Source organism: Giraffa tippelskirchi, chromosome 4 (assembly GCF_054371585.1).
Source record: "Giraffa tippelskirchi isolate mGirTip1 chromosome 4, T2T-mGirTip1v1.2.pri, whole genome shotgun sequence".
Classification (NCBI taxonomy): domain Eukaryota; kingdom Metazoa; phylum Chordata; class Mammalia; order Artiodactyla; family Giraffidae; genus Giraffa; species Giraffa tippelskirchi.
The window spans coordinates 182,663,044-182,681,715 of NC_137278.1; positions in this window are offsets into that span (position 1 = coordinate 182,663,044).

Consider the following 18,672-nt stretch of genomic DNA (forward strand, 5'->3'; position numbering starts at 1 on the left):
GGCAAAGAACTGCCTGCCAGTGCAAGAGATGCAAGAGACTTGGGTTCTATCCCTGGGTGGGGAAGATCCCCTGGAGGAGAAAAGGGCAACCTATTCTGGTATTCTTGCCTGGGAAATCCCATGAACAGAGGTGCCTGACAGGCTACAGTCCACTGGACAGCAAAAAGCTGGACACAACTGAGCGACTGTGCATACACACAGTTTATAATATCAAGATCACTAGTATTTTAATATATTCTATATAGAACTATCTTATAAGCCAAAGTTGTATGGGCATTTGTGCTTTAAAAAATAGTAATAGGGACTTCCCTGTGGCCCAGTGGTTAAGAATCTGCTTCCAGTCAGGGGACATGGATTTGATCCTTGGTCAGGGACCTAAGATTGCACATGCCTTGGGGCAACTAAGCCCATGCACCACAACTACTCAGCCCACACGCCACAACTAGAGAAAGCCCAAGCACCTCAATGAAGATTCAGTCAAGCAAAAAAAAAAAAAAAATGTAATAAAAGAATATTAAAAAAAAAGGTTCCAGCCAGGAATCAAGATGAAGTTCTCCCCATCCTTCAAGTGGTCGCCTTGGAGCCATCTTCATTTGGTTTTGGCTTTGCCAACAAAGGTCCATCTAATCAAGGCTATGGTTTTTCCAGTAGTCATGTATGGACGTGAGAGTTGGACTGTGAAGAAAGCTGAGCGCTGAAGAATTGATGCTTTTGAACTGTGGTGTTGGAGAAGACTCTTGAGAGTCCCTTGGACTGCAAGGAGATCCAACCAGTCCATCCTAAAGGAGATCAGTCCTGGGTGTTCACTGGAAGGACTGATGTTGAAGCTGAAACTCCAATACTTTGGCCACCTCATATGAAGAGTTGACTCATTGGAAAAGACCCTGATGCTGGGAAGGATTGGGGGCAGGAGGAGAAGGGGACGACAGAGGATGAGATGGTTGGATGGCATCACTGACTCAATGGACATGAGTTTGGGTAAACTCTGGGAGTTGGTGATGGACAGGGAGGCCTGGCGTGCTGCAATTCATGGGGTCTCAGAGAGTCAGACATGACTGAGCGACTGAACTGAACTGAACTGAACTGAACTGAATGAAACAAAGTCTGGAAAGGACAGCCCTCCCCGTCAAGGCTAAAGATCACTGTTAGTTTGCAATCTCAGGAGTTCGGTTGGTCACCTGAGTGAAATTCAGAGTTGCCTCTCCCCTATACAGAGGACAAAGAGAGACCGAAGAGGCAGACCCTCTGTATTGGTAGGTGGCAGGTGTAATCAGCAAGGAAACTTACTTAAGAGGCTTGTTACGGCACCACAAAATGGTTAGGTCTCCGCCCCTGCTGGTCAGAATTTTTAAATGTATATAGATGCCATAACTATGTTTAGTCATCTATATACCATCCAGATGGTCTCAACAACATCTCATCCCCTCAAGGCTCTGTCTTTGAAATAGCTCCTAGTGTGCGAATGGTGGGTGAAATGTGTATTCCAAAGACAGTGGAGAGGGTGCGGAGCCTCTGATTGCCTGCATCCAACTGGCAGGTCAACCATTGTCCTGGGATGTCCTGGGACTTCCCTTGCAATTCAGTGGTTGAGACTTCATGCTTTCACTGCGGAGGGCATGCGCTGGATTCCCTGGTGGGGGAACTCAGATTCCGCATGCCTCGCGGTAGAGTCAAACAAACAAAAACAGTCATGACATCTTTGTCCCTTCCCCATCATCCTCTCATATGAACAGGAAGTGAGGTAATGGGCTACTGTCATGCCTAGTGGCAACTGGATTATTCTCACAGAGTACACTGAACACCGCAAGACAGGAGAGTACTAGGATCACTTGAAACCGTCATGTCAGGGAGGTTCTGAACAGGGTCCTGGGCTGGGTCTTAAAGAATGAATAAAATTTACTAGCTGGCAAGACTGGGGGCAAATATTCCTTAACAAAGACAACATGTGCCCAAATCTCAGAGAAATGAAAGGACATGGATGGTTCACTGTGTGGAAGCCTGATTTGAAATTTGAGATCGGACAGGGATCAACAATGACTGTCTCACGGCACCATACTGAGAAGTCAGGGTTTTAGCCTCTCTTCTGCTAGGACCCAATGAAGTGTTCAGCGGGAAAGAAACTTTTCCAGATTCTGTGTTTTGGAAAGCTCATTAAAAGTTTGTATATAGAATGGGTTGCATTGGGCGGGGGGGGGGGGGGGAGATTGCACAATAAGAAATTAATTAGGGGGCTTCCCTGGTGGCTCAGTGGTAAAGAATTCACCTGTCAATTCAGGAGACACAGGTCTGATCCCAGACCTGGGAAGATTCCACATGCCATGGAGTAACTAAGCCTGTGTGCCACAACTACTAAGGTTTTGCCCTAGGGCCCATGTGCCACAACAACTGAAGCCTGCATAACCTAGAGCCCATGCTCTGCAACAAGAGAAGCCACTGAAATAAGCCCATGCACCTCACTAGACAGTAGCCCTTGCTCGCAACAACTAGAGAAAGCCTTGCACAGCGACGAAGACCCAGAGCAGCCAAAAATAAATAAATTTTTTTAAATATTCTTTTTTAAAAATTATTCTAAGAAATTAGTTAGTAGACTTCAGAATAGTCTAGACAAGAAATTGTGTGCCCCTGGACTGAGGCAGCATGGGTGTAAGTTCAAGAAGGGGACAAGTAGGAGATGGAATCAGTAGAACATAGGGACTGAGTGTAAGAAGTGGGAAGGAGAGAGGAGATAGGTTTTCTAGTTTCCTGACGAGGGTGCCTGAGTGGATAGTGGGCAGATTAAACATAACGAAATGTTTTTCCATGTGAAAATGCTCAAACATGAAATACACCAGAAGACATAATGAAGCAGTCCTATGTTTGCACTTATTTACAACAAATGTTTAGATTTTTGAGACACTTTTGTTTATATTTGACATTTGGAAATAAAGGCTAAACAATTCCATTCCTATATACTTAAAATCACTTTGAATGTGCAGTAGCTCCAAACGCTAGGCCATCTTCTGGACAATGATATGCTTTCCCAAAGTGGGACATAATTCAGTAATATTGTGTCATGCTTGATAATGTTCTCAACAAAACATGACACAATTTCCCTTCCATTTACGTGGTAGTTGCAGTCTTAGAAAATTCTGTATATCTTTACACAGTACAAATTTACTGTTCTGTGTGCATTAGTTGTTCAGTCGTGCCTGACTCTTTGCGACCCCATGGACTGTTGCCCACTAGGCTCCTCCATTCATGGAATTCTCCACGCAAGAATACTGAAGTGGGTTGCCATTCCTTTCTCCAGGGGATCTTCCCAACCAAGGAACTGACCCTGGGTCTCCCTCATTGCAGGCAGATTCTTTATCATCTGAGCCACCAGAAAAGCCCCAAAATTCTGTGTATCTTTACATGGTACAAGTTTACTGTATGTTCATAGGTAAAATAGTATTACGCTCTAGGCTTAGAAAATTGTAAACAGCGTTTTCACCTAACATGGATGCCTGCTGAGAACATCTGAAGTTGTACAGAATACAAGACCATTCTCTGTGTGAGACTGCCCTGGGTGTTACAAAATCTTGAGCATCTCTGCCTCCTCATATACTATTGTGACACTTAAGTCATTGTAGCAACCAAATCATTGAGAAACTTAAAAATATTCCCAAGACATTTCCTAAACATTCCCTAGGAAATCTATCACTCGGACCCCATTTAAGACTAGCGTGCTTGGGCAATGTTACAGAGAAAACACCACAGCATCCTCTTCCTCAGCATCTGTGGGTACCATTTCAGCCCAGTAATTAAAAAATCAACTTCTTTAAAGGGGGCCTTCCCTGGTGACTCAGACGGTAAAGAATCTGCCTGCAATGTGGGAGACCCAGGTTCAATCCCTGGGTGTGGAGGATCCCCTGGAGAAGGGAATGGCTATCCAGTCAAGTATTCTTGCCTAGAGTATCCCATGGACACAGGAGCCTGGCGGGCTACAGTTCACGGGATCACAAAGGATCAGACATGACTAAGTGACTAACACACACCTTACTTAAAGGGGACTAATGATCTTGTTAATTGAGAAATCTTCTTAGGTTTGAATCAAACTGCACAGGGTGAACTAATGGTTAATCAGAAAGCATGAGAAGAAAAAAATCAGTATCTACAAGTTATTCTTTAGTTTTTAGAAGAAGTCTCATCTCTGTCTCTGAGTGTTGGTGGGCCCTTAAGCACTTCATGAACTGTAATAGGACCTGTCAGTCCAGCAGTAGAGTTCAGGGCAAGATATGGAGAATGAGCCTAGCTTTACTTTATGGCTGCCCTGGTCCACTGGGTTGTTGAATCTAGTGGTATGCTGAAGATAGTTCAGGCTGGCTTTTGAAAGCCAACCTAAATTTTTCTGAATTTGTGAGCTGGTTAACAATACATTAGAAACTCAAAATTGCCATGGTGATAGTATTCAGGGCTTCCTTGATGGTTCAGTGGTAAAAATCTGCCTGCAATGCAGGAGACGCAAGAGACATCCGTTCAATCTCTGGGTCGGGACGATCCCTGGGAGAAGGGAATGGCTACCCACTCTAGTATTCCTGCCTGGGAAATCCCATAAACAGAGGAGCCTGGTGAGCTACAGCCCATGGGGTCACAAGAGCCAGGCACGACTGAGCAACTAACTAGTATTCAAATGACGGAAACTGGAAGGCACTGTGAATCAGGCCTCCTCTCACTGCCCAGAGCCAATGGTTAAGCATTTACTGGTACTCCATTGGTTGAAGTTCTCCATCCTGCAGGACAGGGAGATTGCCCCTGAGAAGGCATTTTACAAAAGCCCATCATCCTCTACATCCCATCTTGGCCACGGGCTGCTCATTATAACTTCAGTGCTTGGTGATCGTGCTTATGTGTGATCGCACTACATGTTACTTGTGGACACCTCAATGCTGTTTCTCTGAAGCATCCATGCAAGGGTATCATGGACAAGCTGCCTCTATCCTGGGCTAAAATGACTCACCCCAAATAGACACTTTCAGGAAATCCTAGCACTGCTATCCAGCAAGGAGTACATTCCAGGCTTCCCATAACCCTCTTAACAGCAGCTCAGTTTTACTCAAAGTTTCAGCATGAGTATAAAAGTAGATTCATTCCTTCTTCACTCTATTGTCTGCCCCTGCAAGAACAAGCTTGGGGAAAACCCACAGTTGCCTCTGAAGTGACTTGAAACTTATAAATCCCTGAGCTTCAGTTTCTGGGTCAGAAAGAGTAAAGAATTTTGTCAACTTCAAGTCACTAGAGGCTTCAGAAGTCCATCAAATCTGCTGACTCAACACATTTTTGTTTAAATATTTAGGAAAGATGCCAACTGAAGTTGAATGACAAAAGAGATTTCCAGGGAGTGGTAAAACTAAAGAGAAGGCAGGAAAAGGAATATGTATTATCATTATTCCTACTTCAAACAGTCTGACAGCATTTTTACTAGTTATTCGGTCTCCTTTCTACACCATATCTTCTGACCTAGCTATTATTTTGGCTATTTTACAGGTGGCAAAATTACACTGGACTTCCCAGGTGGCTCAGTGGTAAAGAACCTGCCTGCCAAGCAAAAGACGCAAGTTCAGTCTCTGGGTTGGGAAGAACCCCTGGAGAAGGAAATGGCGACCCACTCCAGTATTCTTGCCTGGAGAATCCCATGGACAGGGGAGCCTAGTGGGCTATAGTCCATGGGGTCACAAAGAGTCAGACACGACCCAGCTACTAACACCTAAGTCTTAAAATTAGATTAGTCAGATAAATAAGCTAGTTCCAGGACATTTGGAGAAATCAGAGCTAAAATCCTGGTCTTCTAAGATCTTCCTCTCAATCACTCTGACTCCAGCACGTGTTTCCCATTTGGTAACATGAAGGTAGTATAACTAAGGTAGATTCAAGGTAGGTTGCCCTTGAACCTCACCCATACTTAGGCTTTTATGTAAATGAACCTCTTTTAAAATAGTTGAAGAGTCAAACATCCATTTAGTTCAACTGAATTCTAGGACATTTTTTAAAAAATCAATATAAGCTACAATAATTCATGTTATTAATATTTGATCATTGTATCTTTTTTCTCTTTTTCCTTTTTTAAAGCAAATTTATTGAGATGTAAAAGCGTGCAATAAACACAGTAAGTGTACAACATGGTAAGTTTTATGTATGTATAAATCCACAAAACCATTTTTACATTCAAGATGATGAGTTTTCTGTTACCCCCCAAATATGCCTTTCGTAATTCTCCCTTTCCCATCCCACCTACCCCTGCAGGCAAGATCTGATCTGCTCTGTCAATATAAATAATTTTTTATGCTCAGAGTTTTATCAAAATGACTCATATTATATGTACACAATATCTGGCCCCTTTCACTCAGCATAGCAATTTTGAGATAAATTCATGTTGTTGTATAGATCATTAGTTCCTTCCATTTTATTATTAAGTAGCATTTCTTTGTATGAATATGTCACAACTTGTCCATCCATTCACCTATTGAAGGACCTTTAGCTCTTTTCCCAGTTTGGGGTTTTTACAAATAAAGCTACTATGAACAAACATGTAAAAGTCTTTGTATGGACATATGGTTTCTTTTCTCTTAGGTAGAGAGTGGCTCTCTCAGCTCAGAGTAGAATGGCTGGATTGTATGTAAGTGTATATTGAACTTTTTTAAGAAAGTTAAACTGCCCAACTTTTCCAAAGTGGCTTTACCATTTTATATTCTCAACAGCATAGTTTGGAAGTTTCAGCTCCTCCACATCCTGGTCAACGCTAATATGCCTAACTTCTTCATTTTAGCCATGGTAAAAGTAGGTGGTGGTATCTCATTGTGGCTTTAATTTGCCTTTTGCTGATACATAGTGATATTAAGGATCTGTTCATGTGTCTATTTGCCATGCCTATACCTTTTTTGGTGAAATCTGTTTAAATCTGTTGCCCATTTCTAATCGGCTTATTTTCATATTATTGAGTTCTGAGATTTTTTTATGTATTGTGGATACAGTGCTTTAGCAGCTATATGTTTTGCAAACATTTTCTTCCAGTCTGTGGCTTGTCTTTTCAGTCTTTTAACAGTATACTTCAGAGAGAAGGTGTTTTTAATTTTGATGAGGCTGAATTTATTAATATTTTATTTTACAAATCATATTTTTGACATCATATCTGAGAAATCTTTGTCTAACATAGTGTCATGAAGGTTTGTACTTATGTTTTCTTCTGGATGTTTTATAGTTTTAGGATTTACATTTAAGTCTATAATCCATTTTGAGATTTTGAGTTAACTTACATGTATACTATAAGGTAAGACTGAAGTTTGTTTTGGTTTGTTTTGCATATAGATATACAATTATTACTACTATTATTATTATTTTGCATATATATTTCCAGTTATTCTAACATCAATGTTGAAAAGACTATCCTTATCCATTGAATTATCTCTGCATCTTTTTCGAAAATCAATTGTCCATATGTGTGTGGGTCTATTTCTAGTCCCTTTTGTTTCACTAACCTTTTTTTCCTATCCTTATGCTATTACCATAGTTTATTGGTTAATATAACTTTATAAGTCTTGAAATTAGGTGATGCTAGCCTTCTGATTTTGTTCTTCTTCTTCTTCAGTCATTTTGGTTATTCTAGGTTCTTATATTTCCGTGAAAATTTTAGAGTTAGCTTGTCAATATCACACACACACACACACACACACACATACACTCACATAGCATCTGTGAGTGTTTGACTGGGTTTGCATTGACTCTATAGATCAGTATGGAAAGAACTGACAACTATATTTCTATATACTTGCAACAAATATCCAAAATTTTAAAATGAAAATTAATATCACAATAGCATCAAAATATTAAACACTTTAAATATGATAGAAGATGTGAAAGACATGTTTACTGAAAAGCATAAGACATTGCTAAGAGAATCACAGACCTGAATAACCAGAACAATGTACCTTGTTCATAAGTCAGAAGACTCAACATTGGAATGGTTTCTTCTTCCCTTTAGTAATGGAAGCAATTGCATTTTTGCTTCTCTTTGACTATATTCTGCCTAAAAGAATCTGAGCAGAAAAAAATATGTGTAACTTCTGAGTCATATCTTTTTCAGTTTCCATTTTTTCCTTCCTTTGGGTCAATGAGAATGGGGATAGCATTTAAGGGCAGTGCCTCTTCAAATCTAGTCTTCTGACCAGCAGCATCAGCATCAAATGGGAACTTTTTAGAAATGCAGGTTCCCTGTCCTCACCCCAGACACACTGAATCAGAAACCCTGGTGTTAGGGTTCTGCTCTCCCTGTTTAAAAAAAAAAAACCCAGGTGGGTCTGATGCAGCCTAACATTTGACAGCTACTGCTCCCTGGGAATGCAAAGCATCAAGTAGGGCCTGACTGGCTGATATCCTCACTGAGCAGAGGTACCCACTCTTCCTGGACCACCAGCCTACCTCCATCCTCTTATGTGATGGAGAAATAAACTTATTTTGCTTGAGACATCTGTAATCTTTTGCTTGCTTTTTGTGTTTCTGAAATACTTTTTTATTGGAGTCTCACTGATATAGGCGTTTGTAATTTTTGTCTCTTTGTTATACCAATTTAACCCATCCCTAAGTAAGGCCCCTTCTTGCCTCCCTGTGATATTGTCCTGTCCTTGTGTCTGGGAAGATTCTCTTTTAGGATACACTGTTTATCTAAATGCTATCAAGAGCATCACTTCATGTCAAGGATTGTATTTGCAAGGATTGTACACCAAAGAGTACATCATAATAATAGGTAGTACCTTTCCTGTATACATCTTGACACTTGGAAAAGTTGGATAAATGATAAAGCTACATGTTATATTCAAAGATATAAATTATCATATTCAAGTCAATCTTAAAAATTTAAATATGAAACATGCATTTCCCTTTTTGCATAATTTCTTCTCTTTTTCTCTAACTTTGATGAGGAACTATGAGGTTTTTCCTTTCCCTTCAAAGTGTTAACTTTTTTTCAATCCATTCCTATCATGTAGGTACTTTAGTCATCAGTAACAGCAAGAATTATCCTAAAGACTTGTTGGAAAGAATTGAGAAGGTATGAATAGCCCTAGTTGCTAAAAGTAAAAGAAAAACTCTAAATAATATTCACACTTGACTGTTAATCAAATCTTCAAGCAGGAAAAAAAGAATTATGATGTGGAAAAATTTAGTATTATTTTAATCATTTAGGTAGGTAGGTGATAGGAAGATAGATAGAAAGATAGGCAGATAGATAGATAACTTCCCAAAATATAGTGAAATACAGTCAATAACTTGATGGAAATTTTTCAATGATTCATCATGAAGCACTTCTTATGATGCTTGAAAGAGCCTGTCAAACAACTTGAATACTTCCTGGTGACAGGAGATTCAAGTGTTCACAACTCATTCAATATTCCACTTATTTGTGAATCACCTACTCTGTACCATGCAGCCTCTTCAATTTTTGAACAGTTCTAATTGTTTTAAAGTTCTAACTCATACTGAAATGAAATCCTCCTGTAAAGAGCTTCAACACAGCTCCGGAGAAGAAACACACTCTTTTGGGGGTTGGAGAGAGAGACACAACTGCCTCCAGGGAGCTCAAAATGTCATACAGGCAGGGGTTGGGTGTCTGACAATGGAATAATAAACACTGAGCTGTATGGGGCTTCCCGGATGTCTCAGCTGTAAAGAATCTGCCTGCCAATGCAGGAGATCTGGGTTTGATCCCTGGGTCAGGAAGATCCCCTGGAGAAGGAAATGGCAATTCAGTCCAGTATTCTTGCCTGGGAAATCCCATGGACAAAGGAGCCTGGTGGGCTACAATCCATGGAGTCGCCAAAGAGTCGGACATGACCAAGCAACTAAACAACAACACAGACGTACAAAGTGCTCTGAGAAGGACATGGAAGCAACCTAGATGTCCATCAGCAGACGAATGGATAAGGAAGCTGTGGTACATATACACAATGGAATATTACTCAACCATTAAAAAAAATACATTTGAATCGGTTCTATTGAGATGGATGAAACTGGACCCCATTATACAGAGTGAAGTAAGCCAGAAAGAAAAACACCAATACAGTATACTAATGCATATATATGGAATTTGAAAGATGGTAACGATAACCCTATATGCGAGACAGAATAAGAGACACAGATGCATAGAACAGTCTTATGGACTCTGAGGGAGAAGGTGAGGGTGGGACGTTCTGGGACAATAGCATTGAAACATGTATATTATCATATGTGAAACAGAACACCATTCCATGTTCGATGCATGAGACAAATGCTCAGGGCTGGGGCAATGGGATGACCCGGAGGGATGGGATGGGGAGGGAGGTGGGTGCGGGGTCCAGGAAGCGGAACACATGTAAACCCATGGCTGATTCATGTCAATGTATGGCAAAAACTACTACAATATTGTAAAGTAATTATCCTCCAATTAAAATAAATAAATTGAATAATAAAATAGAATGTTAAATAAGGAAGTAACATGATTGGCTTTCATTTTTCTTTTTGAAGTTTTATTAATAAGCTTTATTTTAAGCAGATATGATATATAATATCCTAGAATTCTTTTTTAGTTTTTATTTTATATTGGAGTATAGTTGATTTACAATGTTGTGTTAGTTTCAGGTGTACAGCAAAGTGATTCAGTTATACATATATCTATTCTTATTCAAATTCTTTTCCCATTTAGGTTATTACAGAATATTAAGTATAGTTCCCTGTGCTATACAGTAGGCTCCTTTGTGGTTATCTTTCTTAAATATAGTAGGGTGTATATGTTGATCCCAAACTCCTAATTTATCCCTCTCTCATACCTTTTCCCTTATCCATAAGTTTGTTTTCTGATTTGAACAATTACTCTGAAGTACAGGATGAATCTGAGAAAGGAGAAAACATAAGAAAGAATAGAGGGAAAAGTATTGGGCTTCCTTGGTGGCTAAAATGGTAAAGAATCTGCTCGCAAAGCAGGAGGTCCAGATTCGATCCCTGGGTCCAGGACAATCCCCTGGAGAAGGAAATAGCTACCCACTCCAGTGTTCTTGCCTGGAGAATTCCATGGGCAGAGGAACAATCTGAGAAAGGAGAAAACGTAAGTAGAGAGGAGACCTGTAAATGATTTGTTTCCTCCTCTTTCTCTCTCCTACCCTCTCTCTGTTCCTTTCTCCTGAAATAGTAAATATGTCTAAACCAAGGTGCTACAAGTGAGGAGAGAGATGAACCAACAGAATTCAGAAATAAAATAAAATCATCATCAGTACTTTTCGACCAACCAGATATGGGGATTGAAGGAGTGAGCTCTAATTCTGTCCTCTGGAGCGTCACGGAATTCTTCCCTATGATAACTCTTCATCCATTTGAGAATAATTATCACATTCTTTCCCTCATCTCTCAGACGAAATGCTCTTCTCTTTGACTCAAGAACAATAAAATGCCATTCCCCAGTCTTACCATCCTCCAATGCCTGATTAGATAAAGAAGGTGCCTTCTCTAAAATTTCTCAACTCAACAATGTGCTTAAAACTCAGTGAACAAATTAATGCATTCTTCTTCAGCCTATAGGTATTTACACCAGTCAAAACATCTCCCTCGCTGTTCAGTTGTCAAGAAAATATACTAATGGTTCTAAATCAAGAACAAAAATAAAATCCCTCAGAAATAAAGTTTAACATTTCATATTTTTGGCACTTAAAACATTCTTCTATTTGTGCTATCCTGAACATATGACTTGCAAAGTGAAGTAGCCACAAATCAGGCTACAACACCCCTCCTTTCAGACATTTGTCAGGAAAAATAATTAATACACTGGCTAAGAGAATGCTAATAAAACAGTGCATTGCATTGCATTTGGTCCTTATTCAACAATAGCAAAGAGTTCCAAACCAAAGACAAAGAAAATTAGAATGATCATTATCCCATACCCTGTCCTACTGATGAAGCACATTCTTGATGCTGGCAAAACTCCTGGACCTGATCTTTATTTTTTAACCTACTGATTCTTTTCCATCAGCGACAGACTTGTTCTGCCACAAGAGATGCATTTCCAAATTGGCCTGAGGGAGACATGTGGGTTAGAAACAATATTGTCATTGGCTTAGTTCTGGCAAGATGGGTGGAAAATCAGACAACTGTTATGTTTTGCAGTTGTGGGCTAATAGTGCCCTCTGTTTTCCATTTTTGCTCCCATCAACAGAATTACCAGATGGCTAAGAAGCCACTATAATAGAAGTAATGTTCCAGTATAGTGGGAAAAGACCAACCCAATAAACACCCTGACATTTATCTAGTTGCAATTAGCAATCTTCATGTTTAAAGATAAAGTTTTTTAAAAAGAATACATAACAGAAACCCTTGAAGCTTCTCTCTTTTCACTAAAATACTTGTGTGGTTTTTTTGTTTGTTTGATTTTTAGAGCAATAAATTCATTGCAGATTCCAGCATTCTCACCCATCCTTCCAAATGCCAAATAACCCAATGGACCACAGTCACCTAAAAGATTTGTAACACTCTTCAAAATGCCCCCAGAGATTCTGAGTCAGTGGGTCTATGATGGAACATAAGAATCTGTAATTTCAAAAACTCTTTCCAGATGATAGGGGAACCATTTTGAGAAGTCTGAGGTCTACCTGTGGGAGAAACTTTTAACTCAGGCTGCTGATCAGGGAAGTAATCAGTTGGGTGGATTTTCAGTTCAGACATCCTCTGCTCCTACCTCCAGGTTTCTTGGTGCCTCCTAGTGGATGGAGGGTAAAGTACCCATGGTGAGTGTGTTCCCTGAGCTGAGAACCAATGATTTTTAGAATAAAGAGTCATGGAACTGCCTGGAGGAAAAATAAAAGCTTCCTCTCTTAAAATGTGAACACGTAAAACTAGTAGGACTCAATTAATAAAGCCACTATTTTCTTCACCACTGCCTTCAAGTTTGGTTCATTCCATAGGGTTAATGCTTCATCTGCTGCAATGGCACTCCACTCCAGTACTCTTGCCTGGAAAATCCCATGGACGGAGGAGCCTGGTAGGCTACAGTCCATGGGGTCGCTAAGAGTCGGACACGACTGAGCGACTTCACTTCCACTTTTCCCTTTCATGCATTGGAGAAGGAAATGGCAACCCACTCCAGTGTTCTTGCCTGGAGAATCCCAGGGACGCGGAGCCTGGTGGGCTGCCGTCTGTGGGGTCACACAGAGTAGGACACGACTGAAGCGACTTAGCAGCAGCAGCAGCTCCTGAAAGAAATCCTGGGAAGATGAAATTCATTTTTCCAGGCATCCTCAGATAAGAAAGCCATTTTGTCTCAAAGAGTCTCATCTTGTAATTATAAGCTAAGTCAAGGGGACTTCCTAGGTGGTACAGTGGCTAAGACTCAGTCTTCCAATGCACTGGGTTCCGGTTTGATTCCTGGTTAGGAAGCTGAGATTCCACATGCCTTGGGGCCGAAAAAACAAAATAGAAAACAAAAGCAATATTGCAACAAGCTCAATAAAGACTTTAAAGATGCCCACATCAAAAAATAAAAAAGTTAAGTCAAAAATGCATAATTCAAAGCTAGAATGTTACTCCCCCCCAACTGGGACTGGTACTCCCAAATGAGGTCTGCACATTCAAACTTTTCTCAATATCCTCTCTTGTTTCTCCCCTTCCTCCACCTCTCTCAGTCAGCTTCCTCTCCCCCAGGCAAGACTACAGGTGGAGCTGGGGTCAGAAGAGAGAAGAGAGAAGTAAGGACTTGAGAAAGTCTTGCCTGACTAAAACCATATGACCTGCCACTGGCTCCCTCTGCTGGCTGCTGTGGAAAGCGTGAAGGGTCTTTGTGGAGCTCTTGCCATCATTGAGAACTCTCACCTGCAGAACTAGAACAGATTCCTTCTTGCTCATGGCTAACAGGTCCTCCATCAGTTCCCAACCTCCTCTGCACAATTACAGCCTTTGTTTTTTTTAGCTGAAGATCTTGTTTTTGTTTTTGTTTTGATCGATTACCATAATAAGTTGATTTCACATTTATCATCTCAGAAGGAAATGGCAACCTACTCCAATATTCTTGCCTGGAGAATTCTGCGGACAGTGGAGCCTGGAGGGCTGCTGGCCATAGGGTTGCACAGAGTCAGACACGCCTGAAGCAACTTAGCATGCATGAATGCATTGGAGAAGGAAATGGCAACCCACTCCAATATTCTTGTCTGGAGAATCCCAGGGAAAGAGGAGCCTGGTGGGCTGCTATCTATGGGGTCGCACAGAGTCGGACACGACTGAAGCAACTTAGCAGCAGCAGCAATATATATGCCAAAAAATGAATATGTTTTTCCCTCGTGATGAGAAGTCTTAGGATCTATTCTGTTAACAACTTTCAAATATACCATAAAGCAGTGTTGGGGCTTGCCTGGTGGCTCAGACGGTAAAGAATCTGCCTGCAATGTGTGAGACCTGGGTTCAATCCCTGGGTCGGGAAGATCCCCTGGAGAAGGAAATGGCTACTCACTTCAATATTCTTGCCTGGAGAATCCCATGGACAGAGGAGCCTGGTGGGTTCCAGTTCATGGGGTCGCAAAGAGTCGGACATGACTGAGCGACTAACACATTCGTAAAGCAGTGTTAACTATAGTTGTCATGTTGTACAATACATTATAGCCACAGAACTGGTTTACCTTGTAACTAGAAGTTTGTGTCTTTTTACCTTCATCCAATTCCTTTTCCCAGCCCTGCCTCTGCTAAATGTAAATCTGTTCTCTTTTTCTAAGAAGTTTTTTTCTTGTTTGTTTGTTTAGATTCCCCATACAAGCCAGATCATACATTATTTGTCTTTCCTGTCTGGCTTATGTCCCTTAGCATAATACCCTCAAGGTCCATCCAAACTGTCACAAATGCAGATTTTCCTCCTTTCCATGACTGAATAACATCCTATTGTATATTTAAGCCACAGCTTCTTTATCCATGCATCCACCAATGGACACTTAAGTTTTTCCATACCTTGGATACTGTAAATGATTACAGCCTTTCTTGATGAGCTCTCTTGCTCTCCCTGCACCTCAGAGCTTAGGCAGGATTCAAGGCAGTTCAAGGCCAGCTTTCTCTCTCACACGTGGCCCACATCTGATCCACTGAAAAGACTCCTGTGTCATTCACTGTCCCACCATCAAAGCAGAATATTGAACGAAAGAATCTTGCTTTTAGGTGCTTCAAGCACGTATCAGACATCAGTCAACCATGTTCCTCCAGCAACAGGAAACCAATGTATTCCTTTGAAGTGCATTTTGCTTGACATAAAGCAAAGAAGCCTTCCCTCCACTTCATGTGCATGAGGAAAGAGGATGGGCAACATACTAAAAACCCCTTCTAAAAATCCTCTTATCTCTCTAACCAACTCCTCTCAGTCTCTCCAGCTTCTTCCATAACCCAAGGTAGATGATCTACAAAATCAGTCTGTTGTTGTTATTCAGTTGCTAAGTCATGTCTGACTCTTTGCGACCCCATGGATTGCAGAACCCAGGCTTCCTTGTTCTTCAGCATCTCCCAGAGTTTGCTCAAACTCATGTCTATTGAGTCAGTGATGCCATCCAACCATTTCATCCTCTGTTGCCCCCTTCCCCTCCTGCCTGCAGTCTTTCTCAGCATCAGGGTCTTTGCCAGTGACTCAGCCCTTCACCTCAGGTGGCCAAAATATTGAAGCTTCAGCTTCAGCATCAGTCCTTCCAATGAATATTCAGGGTTGATTTCCCTTAAGATTGACTGGTTTGATCTCCTTGCTGTCCAAGGGACCCTCAACAGTCCAAAATGTGTTTAAGTGACCCTGCACCCCTCCTTGGCATGCAGTACTTCTATTGTCTTGAGTCCTCAGATGAAACAGCCATTTACAGAGTCCCGTTTTACATTTGGGCAGCTTAAATCTTAGCTGCCAAACTGAGAAGGGCAATGGATTTCCATTAGAGGATCTGAACATGCCCTGCATTCAGTTGGCGCTTTGACATTTGAAGTCTGGGCAGACTGGCAGGTCCCATTTGCCAAGGACCAATTACTTCTGTAGTAATTAGGTCTGAAATTCTGTTGCCTCTTTGAATTAAAAGCAGTTATCTGTGCAAGATAACATTCAACCAGTGCAGGCACAGAAGTAAACAAACAGCCAGTGTTTCCTCAACCAGACACAAAACTGAACTTCACAGCACATAGAGATTCTGAGACTATTAAACAATGCAAAGCTATGATCCTAAGAATACCAAAGAGATTTATTGACTAAAGACAAAATCTAAAAATATAAACTGATTATTTCTATTATAATAGGAAAAGAACAGAGGGACAAAGTGAGGGGAAAAGGAGGAAACTTAAGTGGTAAATGGAAAGCAAAAATTTAGATGTATCAACTGTTCTGAAGATTGACAGTTTGATTGCCTTGTTTTACATAAATAATAACAATAGGGACTTCCCTGGTTAAGACTTCGCCTTCCAATGCAGGGGGCCCGGGTTTAATCCTGAGTCAGGGAGCTAGATCCCATGTGCTGCAACCAAGACTTGGCACAGCCAAAATAAATAAATAAAAATAAATATTAAACATAAAAAGTTATTTTAAAAAAAGAAACAGCAATTCTGAATTACCTAAGAGAACTAAAAATTCTCCGGCTTCCTTTTTTGTCTCCATCTTTGGTCTGCGCGAGATAAAGACAAACAAAAGGACAACTACAGTTTTGACTCAAGCAACACGCATATCGGCGTAAAATGAACAAAGATAACACAAATTGGCAAAAGTTTTTTATGCAAAATGAACCATCAAATCCGAAGACTAGAAGCATATAAACCCTTGGCATTATTCAATGGGTGTGTATTGACTGTTCATGCAATATTAAGCTTAGGGCAAAGATGGCAGTGGGAAGTAGGTGCTTATGGAGTGGTTAAAAATAAAAGTATGAGAGAGATCTTCCCTTGAGAAGTTTTATCCTCATTAAAAAGTAATTCTTACAGGTTCAAATCATTGCTTCAAATCCCAAGACATTCAGAACTGCATGTCAAGCCATAATTTGCTTCAAAAATAAATTTCAAGACTTCTCTCATGATCTAGTTGTTAAGAATCTGCCTGACAATGCAAGGGACCTGGGTTCAATCCCTGATCTGGGAAAATTCCTCATGCCACAGGGCAACTAAGGCCATGTGCCACAGCTACTGAACCCATGTGTTCCAACTGCTCCACAACTAAAGAGAAGCCACCACAACAAGAAACTCACACCACAGCGAAAAGTAGCCCCTGCTCGCCCAACTAGAGAAAACCTCACATGCAACAACAAAGACCCAGAACAAGCAAAAATAAGTTAATTAAAGATTCACATCCTCCGTAAAGTTTTTTTTAAATAAATAAATTTCAAATTTGCTAACAAACAAAAACAGTTATCCCACCCCCAAATAAAACCCACAGCAAACATGAACACAATAATGAAAATTGTAAAGCATTAACTTTAAAATTAGAAAAAAAACAAAATTCCTGATATCACCATTTCTATTCACATTACACAGGCTATCTGAACCAGTAAAAGAATAAAGAGAAAAGATGTAAAAAACATGAGAACTGAACAGGGAAAATCAACAGCCAGTATCTGCTGGCCAATGTATATAAGTACATTGGTTGTTGCTGTTGTTGTTTTGTTGCTAAGTCATGTCTGACTCTTTTGCAACCCCATGGACTATAACCTGCCAGGCTCCTCTGTCCATGGACTTCTCCAGGCAAGAATACTGCATGGGTTGCCATTTCCTTCTCCAGGGGATCTTCAGAACCCAGATGCTGTTAGGAGATCTTTTACCCTGAGCCACTTGGGAAGCCCAACACTTGTATACATAGAAAAACTCAAAAAAACTATATAGCTAAACTGCTAGAACTATTAAGAGATTTTAACAAGGTAGCTGGATATAGGATTATTAGTTGTTAAAACCATATTAAAAAGTCAATTGTACTTTTACACACCAGGAATAAACATTTACAATATATAACTTTAAAAGATATCACTTAAAAATCAACAGTTAAAAAAAGTTGTATAAATAAATTTAACAAAATCTTTGCACAATCTCCAAGAAGAAAAATATAATACTTTACATGAAAGATGACTTAAATAAATGAGAGCTATACCATGTTCATGGGATAAATGAACATAAATATACCGTAACCATATCAGTTATCCTTAACTTATTCTGTATCTTCAATTTCATTCTAATCATAGTTCAATAGGTTTTATGTAACATTAAAAGCTAATTTTTAATCATATGTAGATTGATGGGTAGTTAGAGAGATGAATAGTTATTTAACAAAGCGATATAGCAAAAGGTTATTATAGAATCTAAGCAGTGTATAGTCCCTTGAACTGCAAGGAGATCCAATCAGTCCATCCTAAAGGAAATCAGTCCTGAATATTCACTGGAAGGACTGATGCTGAAGCTGAAACTCCAATACTTTGGCCACCTAATGCAAAGAACTGACTCACTGGGAAAGACCTTGATGCTGGGAAAGATTGAAGGTGGGAGGAAAAGGGGATGACAGAGGATGAGATGGTTGGATGGCATCAATGGACATGAGTTTGAGTAGACTCCAGGAGTTGGTGATGGAAAGGGAGCCCTGGCATGCTGTATGTAGTCCCTGGGGTCGCAAAGAGTTAGACATGACTGAGTGACTGAACTGAACTGAACTGAAGCAGTGTGTTTATGAGT